General features: G+C 44.3%; 35 non-coding genes and 6 pseudogenes across 35 annotated transcripts; all 41 read right to left on the bottom strand.

Moving 5' to 3' along the window:
* Positions 1–112: 112 nt before the first annotated feature.
* On the bottom strand, positions 113–231 carry LOC144400538 (5S ribosomal RNA). Its single transcript, XR_013462473.1, has one exon. It is a non-coding gene; the product is annotated as a 5S ribosomal RNA (ribosomal RNA).
* Positions 232–347: 116 nt separating this feature from the next.
* LOC144399908 (5S ribosomal RNA) lies at positions 348–456 on the bottom strand (annotated as a pseudogene).
* A 117-nt stretch (positions 457–573) lies between these two features.
* Positions 574–692, bottom strand: LOC144398470 (5S ribosomal RNA). The gene has a single exon (XR_013460617.1). It is a non-coding gene; the product is annotated as a 5S ribosomal RNA (ribosomal RNA).
* Positions 693–808: 116 nt separating this feature from the next.
* On the bottom strand, positions 809–927 carry LOC144393887 (5S ribosomal RNA). Its single transcript, XR_013456731.1, has one exon. It is a non-coding gene; the product is annotated as a 5S ribosomal RNA (ribosomal RNA).
* A 117-nt stretch (positions 928–1044) lies between these two features.
* LOC144400531 (5S ribosomal RNA) lies at positions 1045–1163 on the bottom strand. The gene has a single exon (XR_013462466.1). It is a non-coding gene; the product is annotated as a 5S ribosomal RNA (ribosomal RNA).
* Positions 1164–1279: 116 nt separating this feature from the next.
* On the bottom strand, positions 1280–1398 carry LOC144396722 (5S ribosomal RNA). The gene has a single exon (XR_013458868.1). It is a non-coding gene; the product is annotated as a 5S ribosomal RNA (ribosomal RNA).
* A 116-nt stretch (positions 1399–1514) lies between these two features.
* On the bottom strand, positions 1515–1623 carry LOC144399866 (5S ribosomal RNA; annotated as a pseudogene).
* A 116-nt stretch (positions 1624–1739) lies between these two features.
* On the bottom strand, positions 1740–1858 carry LOC144390176 (5S ribosomal RNA). Its single transcript, XR_013454250.1, has one exon. It is a non-coding gene; the product is annotated as a 5S ribosomal RNA (ribosomal RNA).
* Positions 1859–1974: 116 nt separating this feature from the next.
* Positions 1975–2093, bottom strand: LOC144396721 (5S ribosomal RNA). Its single transcript, XR_013458867.1, has one exon. It is a non-coding gene; the product is annotated as a 5S ribosomal RNA (ribosomal RNA).
* A 116-nt stretch (positions 2094–2209) lies between these two features.
* Positions 2210–2318, bottom strand: LOC144399907 (5S ribosomal RNA; annotated as a pseudogene).
* Positions 2319–2435: 117 nt separating this feature from the next.
* LOC144398469 (5S ribosomal RNA) lies at positions 2436–2554 on the bottom strand. Its single transcript, XR_013460616.1, has one exon. It is a non-coding gene; the product is annotated as a 5S ribosomal RNA (ribosomal RNA).
* Positions 2555–2670: 116 nt separating this feature from the next.
* LOC144393876 (5S ribosomal RNA) lies at positions 2671–2789 on the bottom strand. The gene has a single exon (XR_013456720.1). It is a non-coding gene; the product is annotated as a 5S ribosomal RNA (ribosomal RNA).
* Positions 2790–2906: 117 nt separating this feature from the next.
* On the bottom strand, positions 2907–3025 carry LOC144400521 (5S ribosomal RNA). Its single transcript, XR_013462456.1, has one exon. It is a non-coding gene; the product is annotated as a 5S ribosomal RNA (ribosomal RNA).
* Positions 3026–3141: 116 nt separating this feature from the next.
* Positions 3142–3260, bottom strand: LOC144393865 (5S ribosomal RNA). The gene has a single exon (XR_013456709.1). It is a non-coding gene; the product is annotated as a 5S ribosomal RNA (ribosomal RNA).
* Positions 3261–3377: 117 nt separating this feature from the next.
* LOC144400515 (5S ribosomal RNA) lies at positions 3378–3496 on the bottom strand. Its single transcript, XR_013462449.1, has one exon. It is a non-coding gene; the product is annotated as a 5S ribosomal RNA (ribosomal RNA).
* A 116-nt stretch (positions 3497–3612) lies between these two features.
* On the bottom strand, positions 3613–3731 carry LOC144396719 (5S ribosomal RNA). The gene has a single exon (XR_013458865.1). It is a non-coding gene; the product is annotated as a 5S ribosomal RNA (ribosomal RNA).
* A 116-nt stretch (positions 3732–3847) lies between these two features.
* On the bottom strand, positions 3848–3956 carry LOC144399865 (5S ribosomal RNA; annotated as a pseudogene).
* Positions 3957–4072: 116 nt separating this feature from the next.
* Positions 4073–4191, bottom strand: LOC144390175 (5S ribosomal RNA). The gene has a single exon (XR_013454249.1). It is a non-coding gene; the product is annotated as a 5S ribosomal RNA (ribosomal RNA).
* Positions 4192–4307: 116 nt separating this feature from the next.
* LOC144396718 (5S ribosomal RNA) lies at positions 4308–4426 on the bottom strand. Its single transcript, XR_013458864.1, has one exon. It is a non-coding gene; the product is annotated as a 5S ribosomal RNA (ribosomal RNA).
* A 116-nt stretch (positions 4427–4542) lies between these two features.
* LOC144399906 (5S ribosomal RNA) lies at positions 4543–4651 on the bottom strand (annotated as a pseudogene).
* Positions 4652–4768: 117 nt separating this feature from the next.
* Positions 4769–4887, bottom strand: LOC144398468 (5S ribosomal RNA). The gene has a single exon (XR_013460615.1). It is a non-coding gene; the product is annotated as a 5S ribosomal RNA (ribosomal RNA).
* Positions 4888–5003: 116 nt separating this feature from the next.
* LOC144393854 (5S ribosomal RNA) lies at positions 5004–5122 on the bottom strand. The gene has a single exon (XR_013456698.1). It is a non-coding gene; the product is annotated as a 5S ribosomal RNA (ribosomal RNA).
* Positions 5123–5239: 117 nt separating this feature from the next.
* LOC144400506 (5S ribosomal RNA) lies at positions 5240–5358 on the bottom strand. The gene has a single exon (XR_013462440.1). It is a non-coding gene; the product is annotated as a 5S ribosomal RNA (ribosomal RNA).
* A 116-nt stretch (positions 5359–5474) lies between these two features.
* Positions 5475–5593, bottom strand: LOC144398076 (5S ribosomal RNA). The gene has a single exon (XR_013460223.1). It is a non-coding gene; the product is annotated as a 5S ribosomal RNA (ribosomal RNA).
* Positions 5594–5709: 116 nt separating this feature from the next.
* On the bottom strand, positions 5710–5828 carry LOC144396717 (5S ribosomal RNA). Its single transcript, XR_013458863.1, has one exon. It is a non-coding gene; the product is annotated as a 5S ribosomal RNA (ribosomal RNA).
* A 117-nt stretch (positions 5829–5945) lies between these two features.
* On the bottom strand, positions 5946–6064 carry LOC144396716 (5S ribosomal RNA). The gene has a single exon (XR_013458862.1). It is a non-coding gene; the product is annotated as a 5S ribosomal RNA (ribosomal RNA).
* Positions 6065–6181: 117 nt separating this feature from the next.
* On the bottom strand, positions 6182–6300 carry LOC144400497 (5S ribosomal RNA). Its single transcript, XR_013462431.1, has one exon. It is a non-coding gene; the product is annotated as a 5S ribosomal RNA (ribosomal RNA).
* A 116-nt stretch (positions 6301–6416) lies between these two features.
* On the bottom strand, positions 6417–6535 carry LOC144396715 (5S ribosomal RNA). Its single transcript, XR_013458861.1, has one exon. It is a non-coding gene; the product is annotated as a 5S ribosomal RNA (ribosomal RNA).
* A 116-nt stretch (positions 6536–6651) lies between these two features.
* LOC144399139 (5S ribosomal RNA) lies at positions 6652–6770 on the bottom strand. The gene has a single exon (XR_013461284.1). It is a non-coding gene; the product is annotated as a 5S ribosomal RNA (ribosomal RNA).
* Positions 6771–6886: 116 nt separating this feature from the next.
* LOC144396713 (5S ribosomal RNA) lies at positions 6887–7005 on the bottom strand. The gene has a single exon (XR_013458859.1). It is a non-coding gene; the product is annotated as a 5S ribosomal RNA (ribosomal RNA).
* A 116-nt stretch (positions 7006–7121) lies between these two features.
* On the bottom strand, positions 7122–7240 carry LOC144396712 (5S ribosomal RNA). Its single transcript, XR_013458858.1, has one exon. It is a non-coding gene; the product is annotated as a 5S ribosomal RNA (ribosomal RNA).
* Positions 7241–7357: 117 nt separating this feature from the next.
* LOC144396711 (5S ribosomal RNA) lies at positions 7358–7476 on the bottom strand. The gene has a single exon (XR_013458857.1). It is a non-coding gene; the product is annotated as a 5S ribosomal RNA (ribosomal RNA).
* Positions 7477–7593: 117 nt separating this feature from the next.
* Positions 7594–7712, bottom strand: LOC144397691 (5S ribosomal RNA). The gene has a single exon (XR_013459838.1). It is a non-coding gene; the product is annotated as a 5S ribosomal RNA (ribosomal RNA).
* Positions 7713–7828: 116 nt separating this feature from the next.
* On the bottom strand, positions 7829–7947 carry LOC144396710 (5S ribosomal RNA). Its single transcript, XR_013458856.1, has one exon. It is a non-coding gene; the product is annotated as a 5S ribosomal RNA (ribosomal RNA).
* A 117-nt stretch (positions 7948–8064) lies between these two features.
* LOC144401018 (5S ribosomal RNA) lies at positions 8065–8183 on the bottom strand. The gene has a single exon (XR_013462953.1). It is a non-coding gene; the product is annotated as a 5S ribosomal RNA (ribosomal RNA).
* Positions 8184–8299: 116 nt separating this feature from the next.
* On the bottom strand, positions 8300–8418 carry LOC144398640 (5S ribosomal RNA). The gene has a single exon (XR_013460787.1). It is a non-coding gene; the product is annotated as a 5S ribosomal RNA (ribosomal RNA).
* A 116-nt stretch (positions 8419–8534) lies between these two features.
* Positions 8535–8653, bottom strand: LOC144397823 (5S ribosomal RNA). Its single transcript, XR_013459970.1, has one exon. It is a non-coding gene; the product is annotated as a 5S ribosomal RNA (ribosomal RNA).
* A 116-nt stretch (positions 8654–8769) lies between these two features.
* On the bottom strand, positions 8770–8878 carry LOC144399880 (5S ribosomal RNA; annotated as a pseudogene).
* A 117-nt stretch (positions 8879–8995) lies between these two features.
* Positions 8996–9114, bottom strand: LOC144402467 (5S ribosomal RNA). Its single transcript, XR_013464403.1, has one exon. It is a non-coding gene; the product is annotated as a 5S ribosomal RNA (ribosomal RNA).
* A 116-nt stretch (positions 9115–9230) lies between these two features.
* On the bottom strand, positions 9231–9349 carry LOC144399551 (5S ribosomal RNA). The gene has a single exon (XR_013461697.1). It is a non-coding gene; the product is annotated as a 5S ribosomal RNA (ribosomal RNA).
* A 116-nt stretch (positions 9350–9465) lies between these two features.
* On the bottom strand, positions 9466–9584 carry LOC144398436 (5S ribosomal RNA). The gene has a single exon (XR_013460583.1). It is a non-coding gene; the product is annotated as a 5S ribosomal RNA (ribosomal RNA).
* Between the last annotated feature and the right edge of the window lie 84 nt (positions 9585–9668).

Below are 9668 nucleotides of genomic sequence, written 5' to 3'. Positions count from 1 at the left end.
GTATGTCCTCTACCTAATCTTTTAAAATGTGTCAAAGGTTTTGTAGTTTTGACAATGAAATGGAGTCACTTTCTAAGGCCTTCTCTGTGTCTTTTACAGATAGAAATGAAAAAGCTTACGGCACCTGGGATTCCCAGGCGGTCTTCCATCCAAGTACTAACCAGGCCCTACTCTGCTTAGCTTCTGAGATCTGACGAGATCAGGCGGAGCCAGAGAGGTATGGCCGTAAGCAACTGTATGTCCTCTTCCTAATCTTTTAAAATGTGTCAAAGGTTTTGTAGTTTTGACAATGAAATGGAGTCACTTTCTAAGGCCTTCTCTGTGTCTTTTACAGATCGAAATGAAAAAGCTTACAGCACCTGGGATTCCCAGGCGGTCTTCCATCCAAGTACTAACCAGGCCCTACTCTGCTTAGCTTCTGAGATCAGACGGAGCCAGAGAGGTATGGCTGTAAGCAACTGTATGTCCTCTTCCTAATCTTTTAAAATGTGTCAAAGGTTTTGGAGTTTTGATAATGAAAAAGGAGTCACTTTCTAATGCCTTCTCGATTTCTTCCAGAGAGAGAAATGAAAAACCTTACGGCACCTGGGATTCCCAGGCGGTCTTCCATCCAAGTACTAACCAGGCCCTACTCTGCTTAGCTTCTGAGATCAGACGAGATCAGGCGGAGCCAGAGAGGTATGGCCGTAAGCAACCTTTTGTCCTCTACCTAATCTTTTAAAATGTGTCAAAGGTTTTGGAGTTTTGACAATGAAATGGAGTCACTTTCTAAGTTCTTCTTTGTGTCTTTTACAGATCGAAATGAAAAAGCTTACAGCACCTGGGATTCCCAGGCGGTCTTCCATCCAAGTACTAACCAGGCCCTACTCTGCTTAGCTTCTGAGATCAGACGAGATCAGGCGAAGCCAGAGAGGTATGGCCGTAAGCAACTGTATGTCCTCTTCCTAATATTTTAAAATGTGTCAAAGGTTTTGGAGTTTAGATAATGAAAAAGGAGTCACTTTCTAATGCCTTCTCGATTTCTTCCAGAGAGAGAAATGAAAAAGCTTACGGCACCTGGGATTCCCAGGCGGTCTTCCATCCAAGTACTAACCAGGCCCTACTCTGCTTAGCTTCTGAGATCTGACGAGATCAGGCGGAGCCAGAGAGGTATGGCCGTAAGCAACTGTATGTCCTCTTCCTAATCTTTTAAAATGTGTCAAAGGTTTTGTAGTTTTGACAATTAAATGGAGTCACTTTCTAAGGCCTTCTCTGTGTCTGTTACAGATCGAAATGAAAAAGCTTACAGCACCTGGGATTCCCAGGCGGTCTTCCATCCAAGTACTAACCAGGCCCTACTCTGCTTAGCTTCTGAGATCAGACGAGATCAGGCGGAGCCAGAGAGGTATGGCCGTAAGCAACTGTATCTCCTCTACCTAATCTTTTAAAATGTGTCAAAGGTTTTGTAGTTTTGACAATGAAATGGAGTCACTTTCTAAGGCCTTCTCTGTGTCTTTTACAGATCGAAATGAAAAAGCTTACAGCACCTGGGATTCCCAGGCGGTCTTCCATCCAAGTACTAACCAGGCCCTACTCTGCTTAGCTTCTGAGATCAGGCAGAGCCAGAGAGGTATGGCCGTAAGCAACTGTATGTCCTCTTCCTAATCTTTTAAAATGTGTCAACGGTTTTGTAGTTTTGACAATTAAATGGAGTCACTTTCTAAGGCCTTCTCTGTGTCTTTTACAGATCGAAATGAAAAAGCTTACAGCACCTGGGATTCCCAGGCGGTCTTCCATCCAAGTACTAACCAGGCCCTACTCTGCTTAGCTTCTGAGATCTGACGAGATCAGGCGGAGCCAGAGAGGTATGGCCGTAAGCAACTGTATGTCCTCTTCCTAATCTTTTAAAATGTGTCAAAGGTTTTGTAGTTTTGACAATGAAATGGAGTCACTTTCTAAGGCCTTCTCTGTGTCTTTTACAGATCGAAATGAAAAAGCTTACAGCACCTGGGATTCCCAGGCGGTCTTCCATCCAAGTACTAACCAGGCCCTACTCTGCTTAGCTTCTGAGATCAGACGAGATCAGGCGGAGCCAGAGAGGTATGGCCGTAAGCAACTGTATGTCCTCTTCCTAATCTTTTAAAATGTGTCAAAGGTTTTGTAGTTTTGACAATGAAATGGAGTCACTTTCTAAGGCCTTCTCTGTGTCTTTTACAGATCGAAATAAAAAAGCTTACAGCACCTGGGATTCCCAGGCGGTCTTCCATCCAAGTACTAACCAGGCCCTACTCTGCTTAGCTTCTGAGATCAGACGGAGCCAGAGAGGTATGGCTGTAAGCAACTGTATGTCCTCTTCCTAATCTTTTAAAATGTGTCAAAGGTTTTGGAGTTTTGATAATGAAAAAGGAGTCACTTTCTAATGCCTTCTCGATTTCTTCCAGAGAGAGAAATGAAAAACCTTACGGCACCTGGGATTCCCAGGCGGTCTTCCATCCAAGTACTAACCAGGCCCTACTCTGCTTAGCTTCTGAGATCAGACGAGATCAGGCGGAGCCAGAGAGGTATGGCCGTAAGCAACCTTTTGTCCTCTACCTAATCTTTTAAAATGTGTCAAAGGTTTTGGAGTTTTGACAATGAAATGGAGTCACTTTCTAAGTTCTTCTTTGTGTCTTTTACAGATCGAAATGAAAAAGCTTACAGCACCTGGGATTCCCAGGCGGTCTTCCATCCAAGTACTAACCAGGCCCTACTCTGCTTAGCTTCTGAGATCAGACGAGATCAGGCGAAGCCAGAGAGGTATGGCCGTAAGCAACTGTATGTCCTCTTCCTAATATTTTAAAATGTGTCAAAGGTTTTGGAGTTTAGATAATGAAAAAGGAGTCACTTTCTAATGCCTTCTCGATTTCTTCCAGAGAGAGAAATGAAAAAGCTTACGGCACCTGGGATTCCCAGGCGGTCTTCCATCCAAGTACTAACCAGGCCCTACTCTGCTTAGCTTCTGAGATCTGACGAGATCAGGCGGAGCCAGAGAGGTATGGCCGTAAGCAACCTTTTGTCCTCTACCTAATCTTTTAAAATGTGTCAAAGGTTTTGGAGTTTTGACAATGAAATGGAGTCACTTTCTAAGTTCTTCTTTGTGTCTTTTACAGATCGAAATGAAAAAGCTTACAGCACCTGGGATTCCCAGGCGGTCTTCCATCCAAGTACTAACCAGGCCCTACTCTGCTTAGCTTCTGAGATCAGACGAGATCAGGCGAAGCCAGAGAGGTATGGCCGTAAGCAACTGTATGTCCTCTTCCTAATATTTTAAAATGTGTCAAAGGTTTTGGAGTTTAGATAATGAAAAAGGAGTCACTTTCTAATGCCTTCTCGATTTCTTCCAGAGAGAGAAATGAAAAAGCTTACGGCACCTGGGATTCCCAGGCGGTCTTCCATCCAAGTACTAACCAGGCCCTACTCTGCTTAGCTTCTGAGATCTGACGAGATCAGGCGGAGCCAGAGAGGTATGGCCGTAAGCAACTGTATGTCCTCTTCCTAATCTTTTAAAATGTGTCAAAGGTTTTGTAGTTTTGACAATTAAATGGAGTCACTTTCTAAGGCCTTCTCTGTGTCTGTTACAGATCGAAATGAAAAAGCTTACAGCACCTGGGATTCCCAGGCGGTCTTCCATCCAAGTACTAACCAGGCCCTACTCTGCTTAGCTTCTGAGATCAGACGAGATCAGGCGGAGCCAGAGAGGTATGGCCGTAAGCAACTGTATCTCCTCTACCTAATCTTTTAAAATGTGTCAAAGGTTTTGTAGTTTTGACAATGAAATGGAGTCACTTTCTAAGGCCTTCTCTGTGTCTTTTACAGATCGAAATGAAAAAGCTTACAGCACCTGGGATTCCCAGGCGGTCTTCCATCCAAGTACTAACCAGGCCCTACTCTGCTTAGCTTCTGAGATCAGGCAGAGCCAGAGAGGTATGGCCGTAAGCAACTGTATGTCCTCTTCCTAATCTTTTAAAATGTGTCAACGGTTTTGTAGTTTTGACAATTAAATGGAGTCACTTTCTAAGGCCTTCTCTGTGTCTTTTACAGATCGAAATGAAAAAGCTTACAGCACCTGGGATTCCCAGGCGGTCTTCCATCCAAGTACTAACCAGGCCCTACTCTGCTTAGCTTCTGAGATCTGACGAGATCAGGCGGAGCCAGAGAGGTATGGCCGTAAGCAACTGTATGTCCTCTTCCTAATCTTTTAAAATGTGTCAAAGGTTTTGTAGTTTTGACAATGAAATGGAGTCACTTTCTAAGGCCTTCTCTGTGTCTTTTACAGATCGAAATGAAAAAGCTTACAGCACCTGGGATTCCCAGGCGGTCTTCCATCCAAGTACTAACCAGGCCCTACTCTGCTTAGCTTCTGAGATCAGACGAGATCAGGCGGAGCCAGAGAGGTATGGCCGTAAGCAACTGTATGTCCTCTTCCTAATCTTTTAAAATGTGTCAAAGGTTTTGTAGTTTTGACAATGAAATGGAGTCACTTTCTAAGGCCTTCTCTGTGTCTTTTACAGATCGAAATAAAAAAGCTTACAGCACCTGGGATTCCCAGGCGGTCTTCCATCCAAGTACTAACCAGGCCCTACTCTGCTTAGCTTCTGAGATCAGACGGAGCCAGAGAGGTATGGCTGTAAGCAACTGTATGTCCTCTTCCTAATCTTTTAAAATGTGTCAAAGGTTTTGGAGTTTTGATAATGAAAAAGGAGTCACTTTCTAATGCCTTCTCGATTTCTTCCAGAGAGAGAAATGAAAAACCTTACGGCACCTGGGATTCCCAGGCGGTCTTCCATCCAAGTACTAACCAGGCCCTACTCTGCTTAGCTTCTGAGATCAGACGAGATCAGGCGGAGCCAGAGAGGTATGGCCGTAAGCAACCTTTTGTCCTCTACCTAATCTTTTAAAATGTGTCAAAGGTTTTGGAGTTTTGACAATGAAATGGAGTCACTTTCTAAGTTCTTCTTTGTGTCTTTTACAGATCGAAATGAAAAAGCTTACAGCACCTGGGATTCCCAGGCGGTCTTCCATCCAAGTACTAACCAGGCCCTACTCTGCTTAGCTTCTGAGATCAGACGAGATCAGGCGAAGCCAGAGAGGTATGGCCGTAAGCAACTGTATGTCCTCTTCCTAATATTTTAAAATGTGTCAAAGGTTTTGGAGTTTAGATAATGAAAAAGGAGTCACTTTCTAATGCCTTCTCGATTTCTTCCAGAGAGAGAAATGAAAAAGCTTACGGCACCTGGGATTCCCAGGCGGTCTTCCATCCAAGTACTAACCAGGCCCTACTCTGCTTAGCTTCTGAGATCTGACGAGATCAGGCGGAGCCAGAGAGGTATGGCCGTAAGCAACTGTATGTCCTCTTCCTAATCTTTTAAAATGTGTCAAAGGTTTTGTAGTTTTGACAATGAAATGGAGTCACTTTCTAAGGCCTTCTCTGTGTCTGTTACAGATCGAAATGAAAAAGCTTACAGCACCTGGGATTCCCAGGCGGTCTTCCATCCAAGTACTAACCAGGCCCTACTCTGCTTAGCTTCTGAGATCAGACGAGATCAGGCAGAGCCAGAGAGGTATGGCCGTAAGCAACTGTATGTCCTCTTCCTAATCTTTTAAAATGTGTCAAAGGTTTTGTAGTTTTGACAATTAAATGGAGTCACTTTCTAAGGCCTTCTCTGTGTCTTTTACAGATCGAAATGAAAAAGCTTACAGCACCTGGGATTCCCAGGCGGTCTTCCATCCAAGTACTAACCAGGCCCTACTCTGCTTAGCTTCTGAGATCAGACGAGATCAGGCGGAGCCAGAGAGGTATGGCCGTAAGCAACTGTATGTCCTCTTCCTAATCTTTTAAAATGTGTCTAAGGTTTTGGAGTTTTGATAATGAAAAAGGAGTCACTTTCTAATGCCTTCTCGATTTCTTCCAGAGAGAGAAATGAAAAAGCTTACAGCACCTGGGATTCCCAGGCGGTCTTCCATCCAAGTACTAACCAGGCCCTACTCTGCTTAGCTTCTGAGATCAGACGAGATCAGGCGGAGCCAGAGAGGTATGGCCGTAAGCAACTGTATGTCCTCTTCCTAATATTTTAAAATGTGTCAAAGGTTTTGGAGTTTAGATAATGAAAAAGGAGTCACTTTCTAATGCCTTCTCGATTTCTTCCAGAGAGAGAAATGAAAAAGCTTACGGCACCTGGGATTCCCAGGCGGTCTTCCATCCAAGTACTAACCAGGCCCTACTCTGCTTAGCTTCTGAGATCTGACGAGATCAGGCGGAGCCAGAGAGGTATGGCCGTAAGCAACTGTATGTCCTCTTCCTAATCTTTTAAAATGTGTCAAAGGTTTTGTAGTTTTGACAATGAAATGGAGTCACTTTCTAAGGCCTTCTCTGTGTCTGTTACAGATCGAAATGAAAAAGCTTACAGCACCTGGGATTCCCAGGCGGTCTTCCATCCAAGTACTAACCAGGCCCTACTCTGCTTAGCTTCTGAGATCAGACGAGATCAGGCGGAGCCAGAGAGGTATGGCCGTAAGCAACTGTATGTCCTCTTCCTAATCTTTTAAAATGTGTCAAAGGTTTTGTAGTTTTGACAATGAAATGGAGTCACTTTCTAAGGCATTCTCTGTGTCTTTTACAGATCGAAATGAAAAAGCTTACAGCACCTGGGATTCCCAGGCGGTCTTCCATCCAAGTACTAACCAGGCCCTACTCTGCTGAGCTTCTGAGATCAGACGAGATCAGGCGGAGCCAGAGAGGTATGGCCGTAAGCAACTGTATGTCCTCTTCCTAATCTTTTAAAATGTGTCAACGGTTTTGTAGTTTTGACAATTAAATGGAGTCACTTTCTAAGGCCTTCTCTGTGTCTTTTACAGATCGAAATGAAAAAGCTTACAGCACCTGGGATTCCCAGGCGGTCTTCCATCCAAGTACTAACCAGGCCCTACTCTGCTTAGCTTCTGAGATCAGACGAGATCAGGCGGAGCCAGAGAGGTATGGCCGTAAGCAACTGTATGTCCTCTTCCTAATCTTTTAAAATGTGTCAAAGGTTTTGTAGTTTTGACAAAGAAATGGAGTCACTTTCTAAGGCCTTCTCTGTGTCTTTTACAGATCGAAATGAAAAAGCTTACAGCACCTGGGATTCCCAGGCGGTCTTCCATCCAAGTACTAACCAGGCCCTACTCTGCTTAGCTTCTGAGATCAGACGAGATCAGGCGGAGCCAGAGAGGTATGGCCGTAAGCAACTGTATGTCCTCTTCCTAATCTTTTAAAATGTGTCTAAGGTTTTGGAGTTTTGATAATGAAAAAGGAGTCACTTTCTAAGGCCTTCTCTGTGTCTTTTACAGATCGAAATGAAAAAGCTTACAGCACCTGGGATTCCCAGGCGGTCTTCCATCCAAGTACTAACCAGGCCCTACTCTGCTTAGCTTCTGAGATCAGACGAGATCAGGCGGAGCCAGAGAGGTATGGCCGTAAGCAACTGTATGTCCTCTTCCTAATCTTTTAAAATGTGTCAAAGGTTTTGGAGTTTTGATAATGAAAAAGGAGTCACTTTCTAATGCCTTCTCGATTTCTTCCAGAGAGAGAAATGAAAAAGCTTACGGCACCTGGGATTCCCAGGCGGTCTTCCATCCAAGTACTAACCAGGCCCTACTCTGCTTAGCTTCTGAGATCAGACGAGATCAGGCGGAGCCAGAGAGGTATGGCCGTAAGAAACTGTATGTCCTCTTCCTAATCTTTTAAAATGTGTCAAAGGTTTTGTAGTTTTGACAATGAAATGGAGTCACTTTCTAAGGCCTTCTCTGTGTCTTTTACAGATCGAAATGAAAAAGCTTACAGCACCTGGGATTCCCAGGCGGTCTTCCATCCAAGTACTAACCAGGCCCTACTCTGCTTAGCTTCTGAGATCAGACGAGATCAGGCGGAGCCAGAGAGGTATGGCCGTAAGCAACTGTATGTCCTCTTCCTAATCTTTTAAAATGTGTCAAAGGTTTTGGAGTTTTGATAATGAAAAAGGAGTCACTTTCTAAGGCCTTCTCGATTTCTTCCAGAGAGAGAAATGAAAAAGCTTACGGCACCTGGGATTCCCAGGCGGTCTTCCATCCAAGTACTAACCAGGCCCTACTCTGCTTAGCTTCTGAGATCAGACGAGATCAGGTGGAGCCAGAGAGGTATGGCCGTAAGCAACTGTATGTCCTCTACCTAATCTTTTAAAATGTGTCAAAGGTTTTGTAGTTTTGACAATGAAATGGAGTCACTTTCTAAGGCCTTCTCTGTGTCTTTTACAGATCGAAATGAAAAAGCGTACAGCACCTGGGATTCCCAGGCGGTCTTCCATCCAAGTACTAACCAGGCCCTACTCTGCTTAGCTTCTGAGATCAGACGAGATCAGGCGGAGCCAGAGAGGTATGGCCGTAAGCAACTGTATGTCCTCTACCTAATCTTTTAAAATGTGTCAAAGGTTTTGTAGTTTTGACAATGAAATGGAGTCACTTTCTAAGGCCTTCTCTGTGTCTTTTACAGATAGAAATGAAAAAGCTTACGGCACCTGGGATTCCCAGGCGGTCTTCCATCCAAGTACTAACCAGGCCCTACTCTGCTTAGCTTCTGAGATCTGACGAGATCAGGCGGAGCCAGAGAGGTATGGCCGTAATCAACTGTATGTCCTCTTCCTAATCTTTTAAAATGTGTCAAAGGTTTTGTAGTTTTGACAATGAAATGGAGTCACTTTCTAAGGCCTTCTCTGTGTCTTTTACAGATCGAAATGAAAAAGCTTACAGCACCTGGGATTCCCAGGCGGTCTTCCATCCAAGTACTAACCAGGCCCTACTCTGCTTAGCTTCTGAGATCAGACGGAGCCAGAGAGGTATGGCCGTAAGCAACTGTATGTCCTCTTCCTAATATTTTAAAATGTGTCAAAGGTTTTGGAGTTTTGATAATGAAAAAGGAGTCACTTTCTAATGCCTTCTCGATTTCTTCCAGAGAGAGAAATGAAAAAGCTTACGGCACCTGGGATTCCCAGGCGGTCTTCCATCCAAGTACTAACCAGGCCCTACTCTGCTTAGCTTCTGAGATCAGACGAGATCAGGCGGAGCCAGAGAGGTATGGCCGTAAGCAACCTTATGTCCTCTACCTAATCTTTTAAAATGTGTCAAAGGTTTTGTAGTTTTGACAATGAAATGGAGTCACTTTCTAAGGCCTTCTCTGAGTCTTTTACAGATCGAAATGAAAAAGCTTACGGCACCTGGGATTCCCAGGCGGTCTTTCATCCAAGTACTAACCAGGCCCTACTCTGCTTAGCTTCTGAGATCAGACGAGATCAGGCGGAGCCAGAGAGGTATGGCCGTAAGAAACTGTATGTCCTCTTCCTAATCTTTTAAAATGTGTCAAAGGTTTTGTAGTTTTGACAATGAAATGGAGTCACTTTCTAAGGCCTTCTCTGTGTCTTTTACAGATCGAAATGAAAAAGTTTACAGCACCTGGGATTCCCAGGCGGTCTTCCATCCAAGTACTAACCAGGCCCTACTCTGCTTAGCTTCTGAGATCAGACGAGATCAGGCGGAGCCAGAGAGGTATGGCCGTAAGCAACTGTATGTCCTCTTCCTAATCTTTTAAAATGTGTCAAAGGTTTTGGAGTTTTGATAATGAAAAAGGAGTCACTTTCTAAGGC

Source organism: Gasterosteus aculeatus, chromosome 2 (genome assembly GCF_964276395.1).
Source record: "Gasterosteus aculeatus chromosome 2, fGasAcu3.hap1.1, whole genome shotgun sequence".
Taxonomy (NCBI): domain Eukaryota; kingdom Metazoa; phylum Chordata; class Actinopteri; order Perciformes; family Gasterosteidae; genus Gasterosteus; species Gasterosteus aculeatus.
The sequence above is the reverse complement of the archived record's forward strand: the minus strand, read 5'-3'. Positions and strand labels throughout refer to the sequence as shown.